This window comes from Schistocerca serialis, chromosome 5, assembly GCF_023864345.2.
Source record: "Schistocerca serialis cubense isolate TAMUIC-IGC-003099 chromosome 5, iqSchSeri2.2, whole genome shotgun sequence".
Classification (NCBI taxonomy): Eukaryota; Metazoa; Arthropoda; class Insecta; order Orthoptera; family Acrididae; genus Schistocerca; species Schistocerca serialis.
In genome coordinates, this window is record NC_064642.1 from 542,124,372 (window position 1) to 542,134,667 (window position 10,296).

Here is a 10,296-nt window from a genome sequence, read left to right on the forward strand (position 1 = left end):
AAAATAACATACACTTTTACCCGCCCCTTCCCGTATCGATCTTTTTACTCGTATTTGCTTTTTCATTTTTCTTTGTACCTTAATTTTACTGTATTCAGGCAGTACCGAATACGATTGGTGGCGCCCAGGGCAGAATGACAGAACACTTGCCACTGAATGTGGTCATGGGAATATGCCAGAACAAACAATCAGGAGAGAGAGGAGAGGGTACACGTCCCGTCTAGCTGGAGGCTAGAGAGCACCTTGTTTGGCAACGACGCTCTGTCTGCGTCCTGCAGCTATCATGTGGTTTGTCGCCCACACTCCTGATTGTTCAAAAAGTGGTGCGTTTGAGGCTGCCGGTCAAACTCATTTTACGGGAGTAAACATCCTCCAGTGAGGTGACGACTGTATTCGGCACGTAGGTGACAACAGTTGGTACTTCAGTACTACAATGAAAATTTACGTAGAAAAAATTATATAGAGCAGGAGTAGTAGTTTAGTGTTTAACGTCCCGTCGACAACGAGGTCGTTAGAGACGGAGGACAAGCTCGAATTAGGGAAGGATGCGGAAGGAAATCAGCCGTGCCCTTTGAAAGGAACCATCCCGGCATTTGCTGTAAATGATTTAGGGAAATCACGGAAAACCTAAAGCAGGATGGCAGGAGACGGGTTTGAACCGTCATCCTCCCGAATGCGAGTCCAGTGTGCTAACCATTGCACCACCTCGCTCGGTACAATGTACAGGGTGTTTCACTAAATGTGTTTGCCTCTGTAAGTTACGAAGTAATAGGCGACGGAAATATTTATTGCGGTAGGTCACCATAAGAAACGTTACACTGTCTGCGGAGCTATGAACATATTTTATTGTATTATTATCCAAACGGATACAGTAAAAAGATACAATTTTTTAAATGGAACAATAGTTGTTTCCATCATGCACTGGACTCAGTAATACCAGCTGTGTATACATCAGTTTAAATTACATTCCTAACACTTTTAGTTTCGGAGCTACAACCCTTCCCGAGTTCGAGTCTCGGCCCGGCACACAGTTTTAATCTGTCAGGAAGTTTCATATCAGCGCACACTCCGCTGCAGAGTGAAAATCTCATTCTAGAACCCTTCATAGTTTCAGGGACAGATACCACACGCTGTACATAATACATGGCTGTGTGATGTGTGATGGATGTTCTGGCGGTGGGAAGTTGATTTAAATGAGATGTTCAAATGTTTGTCCATGTCCCTGAATGCACAATGCAATGTGCTTTCTAAAGGATCTGCGGACGAGATGTAACATCGATGGTGTCACGGAGCAACATGTATCCTCGATGCGCCGTTTTAGATGAACTGGGGATATGGGCTCACTGACATAAACACGATCCTTTAGCTATCCCCAAAAAAGAAATCTAATGGTGCTAAATCTGGCGACCTTGCGGGCCATGAATGAGGACCATGGTGCCCCAACCACTTTCTGCAAACCTGTTGTTTGGTTCTTCCACAACGGCACGCGCAGAATGGGCTGGGTGATCATCATGCTGCCTCCACATATGGACTCTCGTGTGTAAACACACATGTTCAAGGAGACCACCCAAACTGACGCGCGATATAACCCACCTGTCATTGTACCTGGGAAGTAGTGTGGACCGATGATTTCATCCCCAAGAAATCAACACCACACTTTAATAGAACACCTACGTGGTTGGTCGACAGGTCATACCCACCGAGGATTGTCTGCGGCCCAGTAGTGCACGTTACGGCGATTCATTGTATCATAATTTGTGAACGTGGATTCATCAGCGAACAACACCTTGTAAAGACTGCAGCGTGAAATTACGCAAGGCCCATTCACAGAATGTAACTCTCGCACGGAAATCATTCCCATGCAGCTCCTGGGTCAGTGACAAGCAGTACGGGTGAAACCTGTGGCCGTGTACTATACGCCACACAGATGTGAGACTGACACCAGCAACGGCTGGTAAGCTGACATGAGGATCGTGGTGTACTGCAGCTAAAACAAACACCTCCGTCTCCTTGCAGTTCTTCGTCTGTTACTGCGGCGCATTACCAAGCTGCCTGTTTCCCGGTCGTCGTCGTTCGGCACGTAATTGGAGCAATAGTTCTAGTATCAGGATTAGCAAAATGATTTCACCTATTTAACATTAACATATTTATAATCGGATTTGGAATTACCCTACCGTAATGGCTGCCGGAGCTCTTCGCCTAGGATATCTCACAGCGTACGATATGGCTGCTTCAGTGGCATCCTGTCGGCACTCGCCGAGCATCAGCCCCATGTCAATGAACTCGTTGTTCGTGAAAGCCATCTTCATCCGATGTCAGTAACTGTGGTATATTGAGCCCCGTTTTTTTGTGTGGTTCGAACTGTCGGGTATACGGCTGTGTGCGGCGACAGCAGGCAGTCTAACAGCGCATCGAGGAAGCTTCTTGTTCCGTGACACCGGCGACGTTACAACTTAGCCGCACTACATTTAGAAAGCGCATTGTGTTATGCGCAGCGTGTGTGGTATCTGCCCCTGAAACTTTTAAGGGTTGTAGCTCCCAAACTAAAAGTGTTAGGAATGTAATTTAAACTGATGTATACACAACTGGTGTTAATGATTCCAGTGCATGATAGAAACAACTATTGTTCCATTTAAAAAATTGTATCTTTGTACTGTATCCGTTCGGATAATAATACAATAAACTATGTTCATAGCTCCGCAGAGAGTGTAACGTTTTTTATGGTGACCTACCGCAATAAATATTTCCGTCGCCTATTACTTCGTAACTTGCAGAGGCAAACATGTTTAGTGAAACATTCTGCATATATCCCTCCTTCCCAGCCCCACCACCCATCTCGAAGATTCGCCAAATGATCTGCACGACAAAGTCTTTTGAAGCAGTTGAGATATTTCGAGCGAAACGCAAGATCAAAGATCTCGACTCTGATAATTAGTTCTACTTAAAATATGTTGTAATTATTATTAATTAATTAAATCATCGGTGATACTCGTAATACATTACTTACCCAAAATCCAGTTTCAATTTCGCAATCCTGCGATCAAAGGGAATCGTTTAACATCCACCAAAATAACATTCTGTTTGATTAATGTTTTTACTTCTTCTTTGACTTTTATTTAAGCATTTGTCTAGCTGTTTTTTGTCTCTTATTTAGCCATTCCATCCCCCTTTTAGCCACCTTCAATCGATATATCATAAACACGATTTGCAATGTGAACAAAACCGGTAGCTTATGAAGGAGTCGGCCGGTCGCGGTGGCCGAGCGGTTCTAGGCGCTTCCGTCCGGAACCGCGCGACTGCTACGGTCGCAGGTTCGAATCCTGCCTCGGGCATGGATGTGTGTGATGTCCTTAAGTTAGTTATGTTTAAGTAGTTCTAAGTTCTAGGGGACTGATGACCTCAGTCCTATAGTGCTCAGAGCCATTTGAACCATTTTTTTTATGTAGGAGTCCGTACATCATTGAGAAGCAACGAATTCCCATATAACTGATCGTCAGCACAACTTAAAATTGTATGAACTTTAATTTGTTTCGTAAGACACATCGTAATTGTGACGTAAGGCTTGTGTGACGTCTTGGGAGTGACTCTCAAGCCACAGGAATACACGAAGCAGCCTCAGTTGAATGCGGGCAGTTGTGGGCACAGTCCTGACACGATATGGGCGGGTGTAACAAGCAGCCGCTTTGACAGTTAAAAATGTGCGTATTTTGCAAGATGGTGCTGTATTGTTTTTGCCTATTATGACGATGGCAACGCTGATGCAGTGACATAGTTTAGTGCATATCACTTGTTACGTCGTTCAGCCATGGAAGCTAAATGGACAAACATTGCACAAAGATCTGTTTATTGCATACGAAGTTAAAAAACAGCTCAGACGTAATATGATACCATGGACCTGGATTGCTGGGCAACCAACGACCGCAATCGTAATGTATTCATGTTAGTTGCGGATTTATGGCTCTACGTTATTAGTAAGGGCTCGTCTTAATGTCACTTTAAATAAAAATAAGTAGGTTTCAACATGTCATTAATTACAAAGCGAATGGATGATGGACGGATCTAAAAATTTCGTTGCTAGGCTTTAAGAAAAGAATGAGACGATCGGCGGTGGCCGAGCGGTTTTAGGCGCTTCAGTCCGGAACCGCGCGGGTGCTACGGTCGCGGGTTTGAATCCTGCCTCGCGCATGGATGTGTGTGAAGTCCTTTGGTTAGTTAGATGTAAGTAATTCTAAGTTCTAGGGGACTGATGACCTCAGATGTTAAGTCCCATAGTGCCCAAGGCCATTTTTTTTAGACGATCGCCGAGTGGCTGATAGAGAGATGATATCAGAAACATAGAAGAAGGAAAAAGAAAACTTAGGGATTAACATCCGGTTGCGACGACGGAATTAAGGACAGAGCACAAGCTTGGAGCCGGTAAGCCGATGTTTTAAATTTCTCGTTCAAGAAATCGTTCACACAGGAGAATCGTACACACATTCCGTTATTTGAGCATCGGACAGACTCCCGTATGGACGACATAATAATAAGCATTCCTGGCGTACATAAACAACTGGAAGATTTGAAAGCAACTAAATCACCAGCTTAGGATGCGATCCCAGTTCGATTTTACAAAGAGCACTCTAGGGCATTGGCCCCTTATCTAGCTAGCATTTATCGTGAATCTCTCGCCCAGCACAAAGACCCAACAACATGAAAAAAGCGCAGGTGACTGGCCAGTAAAAATGCTACACCACGAAGATGGCGTGCTACAGACGCGAAATTTAACCGACGGGAAGAAGATGCTATGATATGCAAATGATTAGCCTCTCAGAGCATTCACACAAGGTTGGCGCCGGTGGCGACACCTACAACGTGCTGACATGAGGAAAGTTTCCAACCAATTTCTCATACACAAACAGCAGTTGACCGGCTTTGCATGGTGAAACGTTGTTGTGATGCCTCGTGTAAGGAGGAGAAATGCGTACCATCACGTTTCCGACTTTGGTAAAGGTGGGATTGTAGCCTAGCGCGATTGCGGTTTATCGTGTCGCGACTTAGCAGAATATGGAATCGGCGGATTCAGGAGGGTAATACGGAACGCCGTGCTGGATCCCAAAGGCCTCGTTCAAAAAAATGGTTCAAATGGCTCTGACCACTATGGGACTTAACATCTGAGGTCATCAGTCCCCTAGAACTTAGAACTACTTAAACCTAACTAACCTAAGGACATCACACAACACCCAGTCATCACGAGGCAGAGGAAATCCCTGACCCCCCGGGAATCGAACCCGGGAACTCGGGCGCGGGAAGCGAGAACGCTACCGCACGACCACGTGCATAACACAGTCACGTCGTTTAAATATCTGGGCGTAACGTCCAAAACGATGTGAGGTGGAACCAGCATGTCAGAACTGTGATGGGGAAGGCGAATGGTCGACTTGGGTTTATTGGGAAAATTTTAGGAAAGAGTGGTTCACCTGTAAAGGAGGCCGCATATGGGACGCTAGAGCGATTTATTCTGGAGTACCGCTCGAGGTTTGGGATCCGTACCAGCTCGGACTGAAGGAAGACATCGAAGCAATTCAGGGGCGGGCTGCTAGATTCGTTACCGGTGGATTAGAACAACACTTAACGGAGATGTTTCGAAACATCAAATGGGAATCCCTGGAGGGAAGGCGACACTATTGATAAAATTTAGAAAACCGGCATTTGAAGCTGAGTGCCGAAAGAGTCTGCTGCCGACAACATACAATGGGCGTAAGGACCAAGAAGATAAAATATATGAATTAGGACTTATACGGAGGCATACAGACGCTCTATTTGCTAGTGGAACAGTAGGGGAAAAATGACAAGTAGTGGTACAGGGTACCGTTCGCCACGCTCCTTACGGTGGCTTGCGGAGTGTAGATGTAGATGTAGTGTATATGGAAGAAAAGTGTCCCGTGTTCTCTTCCCAGGGATCATCCTGATAATGTCCTTAACTGATTTTGAGATGTTTTGTAATTTATTGCATAGTTACAGACCATCTTCTTCATCCTTGCCCTGTCCCGTTCGCCTACGTGTTGGCTTTGTTGTGTGGTTTTATGCAATGTTAGTGACAGTGGCGGCAGGATGCATTTCGTGACACCACTCCTCCCTCCCCTCCCCCCCCCCCCCTCTCCCGCTCCACTCACCCCTCCGGAAAGGAATTCGCGTACCTCACTTGACTGCTCCGAGAGTAAGGCTTATGTTCAGTGTGAGATCGTTTTCTGAATGTTTGCGTAACGTGCATCTGGGGCGGGACTTGGTAACCGGCTCAGTCTTTACGCAGTTACCTGCGGAAAACATCCTGAAAACAACATACAGGCTGGCCGGCACGTAGGCCCTCGCAAGTAAAAATGTGTTTCCAGTAGTATTTTAGTTTATACATCGTTGTAATTTTTTCCAGTTCATAAAGAGGTCGGTCGAGTGACTAGAGCCTCCCGTCGGGTAGACCGTTCACCGGGTGCAAGTCTTTCGATCTGACGCCACTTCGGCGACTTGCGCGTCGATGCGAATGAAATGATGATGAGGACAACACAACTCCCAGTCCCTGAGCGGAGAAAATCTCCGACCCAGCTGGTAATCGAACCTGGGCCCGTAGGAGTGACATTCTGTCGAGCTGACCACTCAGCTACCGAGAGCGGACAAAGAGGTCGGTACAGCAACCAGTATGTATTATATGAAAAAACTAGCAGTCTTGGTAGCAGTGTGAAATTCATTTTATCTTTTTTTAAATTATTTCCCAATGACGCGCTTCACCTTTATTTAGGCATCTTCGGACTGGCCTACGGAAGAAATACAATATTTAATAATGGCTCTGATCACAATGGGACTTAACTTCTGAGGTCATCAGTTCCCTAGAACTTAGAACTACTTGAACCTAACTAAGCTAAGGAAATCACACACATCCATGCCCGAGGCAGGATTCGAACCTGCGACCGTAGCGGTTGCTCGGTTCCAGACTGAAGCGCTTAGAGCCGCTCGGCCAAATATTTCATAATGATAGTGTGATCCCATTTAGTGAGAGTCGATTACCAAGAAAATATTATAAAACTTACTAATATTTGGTCGCGATGGGTTCGTGGTATACAGTGCATGGAATATCCCAGCGGGTAAATGCCTCCGGTCAAAGCTTTAAAACCTGCGCGGTGTCCTGCAAACTAGAATGAAACAGATCACCGAAAGGTATTTTTACAAAATATGTACCCCACTTCGTCCGTAAATTGGAAGCCCACGCTGGTAACGAGAAGGAAGCAGCGGATTACCTTAATACGGCATGTGGCGTAGTCCAAGGCAAACAACAACGCTGTTACCTACAATACTACTTAGGACTCTCAAAATTGATATTCGGAGCAATCTCTATGATCCTTTACAATTTCACATTACAGCAATGTATTTTTTATATTCTCTAGTTTTTAAATTTTATTCGTACTGATTATTCTGGCTATTAACGTAATCATTTTATCAGCAATTTTTAGAAAACCTATCATTTGTAATAATTGTAGTTGTTTGTTGTTGTGACAAGATTTAGCTTACAGCCTACAGGTGCCATCTGCCGAGAGCTGCGTGCCCAAATATTAGAAGCCTTGTGTGTTTTCAATCCGAGTATAATATGTGGAACCAGAATATGCACTACACATCCGGCATTTTATGATGTAATGCTTCAGTATACGCCTGAACCCGTTGGTTTGCTTTCGAATCTTATTAAGGTAATTTGCTGCTTCCTTCTGATTGCCAATGCGGGTTGTCAACTTGGGGACAAAGCGGATTATATTTTTTTTTTAAAATACCCTTCGGTCATCTGTTTTATTCTATTTGATAGGACACTGCGCAGTGTTTTTAAAGCTTTGCCAAGGGACATTTCCCTGCTGCGATATTTTATGCGCGGCATACCACAGCTACCAAATACCAGTAAATGTGGGGTCGCACCAGTATTATGAAATTTTATGCTTGTGCCGTAGGCCAATCTGAGGACGCCTAAATAAAGGCGAAACGAGTCATTGCGAAACAATAAAAAAAATTTTAACACTTCAACCAAGATTGTTTGTTTCTCCTATCATTGTAATTATCCATTCGCCCTAACGTTGAAGTGACTCGAAATGTCTGCAGATCGCACGTTTTCTGTATGCCGAAATTGTGTCCTGCCACTCTTGGCGAAACAATGGATGGTCAGTGGTAGAGCACACACAGTATTAGCGGCAAGCGATCCGCGAAAGGCTATTACAGCAGGGCGTCCATTAATAACGAGCATTACCGCCCCGTAACGGGGCAGCTCATTAATCAGCCGTGTTCCCTGTCACACCGCGGAACCTCTTTATGCGCCAAGAAATGAAAGCCGTGATTTACGTCCACTGCAACGTTCCCGTGCACTCTTGTAATTAGCGCAGGCGGCCGGCTTCCAGCGCGTGACGTGACTTCCCGCGGTCACACGTTGCAAGCTTCACCCACTGGGCGCTTGCGTACGCTGAAAAGATACCAGCTCCCTGTGTTTTACTGGGCTGCGAATGGTCAAGCAGACTAGTTCGTTAGGAATTCTGAGATAATCAGGTTGGTGCCAAAATAATCTGCGGTACCTTGTGCTTTTCTGAATTTGTTTTGTGTAGAATGAATGATCACTGAAACATAATTACTCAGTCACCCTGAATTTTCTCGTGAACTGCTGCGAAGGTATCAAAACGTTGTAATATCCACGACACTATGTTCTAACCACAAGATGTTAAAATGAACTGTACAAACTTCAACAAATATGATCGATACTACGTATGAACAGACTCTATCGTGTGAAAAGGACGATAATTATTTCATTTTTTCTGTAATAATTTAATTTCTGTTGAATTAAAACTATTATCAGAGAACTACATTCATGGACAACGACAATTATAATCTTTTCTTGTTATCTGTGATAATTATGGTTCAGTTGTTCTTCCTGTGCTAACCGATGAACTGTTCGGGCGTGAGACGTGTGAGGTCTGTAAAGAGAAAACCTGTAACTACATATTGTTAATTATTATTTGAAAAATAGAGTCGCTATAGTCTAGACGTGGATTTGTATTTATTTCAATTGTAATCCAATCTAATTAATGTTTTTAAGTGTTAATTTTCAGCTCCGCAATTAGGAGCGCAGCCGATAGCGCTAGTAACTTAACAGCGGAGTTTACTAGTGGTTGTTATAAAAAATATGACGGTATTTAGCATTGAAAATGATTTTAAATGCTAAAGAATAGAGATAAAAGGCTTAAAGAGTTTTATCTAAATATATTACCTTGATATAAAATAAATCGGGAATAACAAATGCTTCAAATGGCTCCGAGCACTATGGGACTCAATATCTCAGGTCATCAATCCCCTAGAACTTAGAACTACTTAAACCTAACTAACCTAAGGACATCACACCCATCCATTCCCGAAGCAGGATTTGAACCTGCGACCGTAGCAACCCGCGGTTCCAGACTGAAGCGCCTAGAACCGCATGGCCACTACGGCCGGCCGAGAATAACAATAGACAAATTGACTATCGTCTATCTGCCGCGATCTTAGCAAAAATATCTTCACGGCACTTTTGAATCGAGAATTTTGACAAATATAAAAGTTGTTAGATATAAATGAATGGAAGTAAATGGGCACTGGTGGTCCCGAATCTACTTTAAAAGACAGAATTCAACTCAGACTGAATCCTTAAATACAGTGCTCACAGCACGTTACGTGATATCAATTTCCTATTTGCTGATGTATGAAGCCTAATTATTTCGGACGATTTACATGAAATATTTTATTAGGAGACATACGTCAGTGTTGTGCGTGGGTAGTATTTTGTGACTAAATTTTCCCTTTGCTAGAGAAAAGTGGTTCCATCTTAAGTAACAGTTGTGTAAAATCTGATAAATGATATGCAATTTAGTGCCACTCACACGACTTTACAGACAACATTTCTACACAACGATAGGTGGAAATTTCTTTAGCAGAGTGACAAATATTAGTCGGGATAATCAATTTTGAGATCAAACGATTTGTTACGCTGACAATAGGTAACTGGTTTTATATATATATATATATATATTTTTATCTACCTCAAATATCATTTACAAGTAATTAAAGTCACGAAATACTATAAACCGGTTCCGCAACAACGTGTAAGATGGGTCAGAGCAGAGAATTTGAACATCTTTTTTAATTTATTGGAGCATACAGTGGTGGCGTAGCTAATGCACGGCTCTCACTGCAATACGATCTTATCGTAGTTGTGACAGTCTGCCTCTTCCGAAGAGTGCGCCATCCGCCCCTGGTAGCTGAGAG

General features: G+C 43.7%; 1 non-coding gene across 1 annotated transcript; it reads right to left on the reverse strand.

Moving 5' to 3' along the window:
* Positions 1-638: 638 nt before the first annotated feature.
* On the reverse strand, positions 639-711 carry Trnaa-cgc (transfer RNA alanine (anticodon CGC)). Its single transcript has one exon. It is a non-coding gene; the product is annotated as a tRNA-Ala (tRNA).
* Positions 712-10,296: the final 9,585 nt, after the last annotated feature.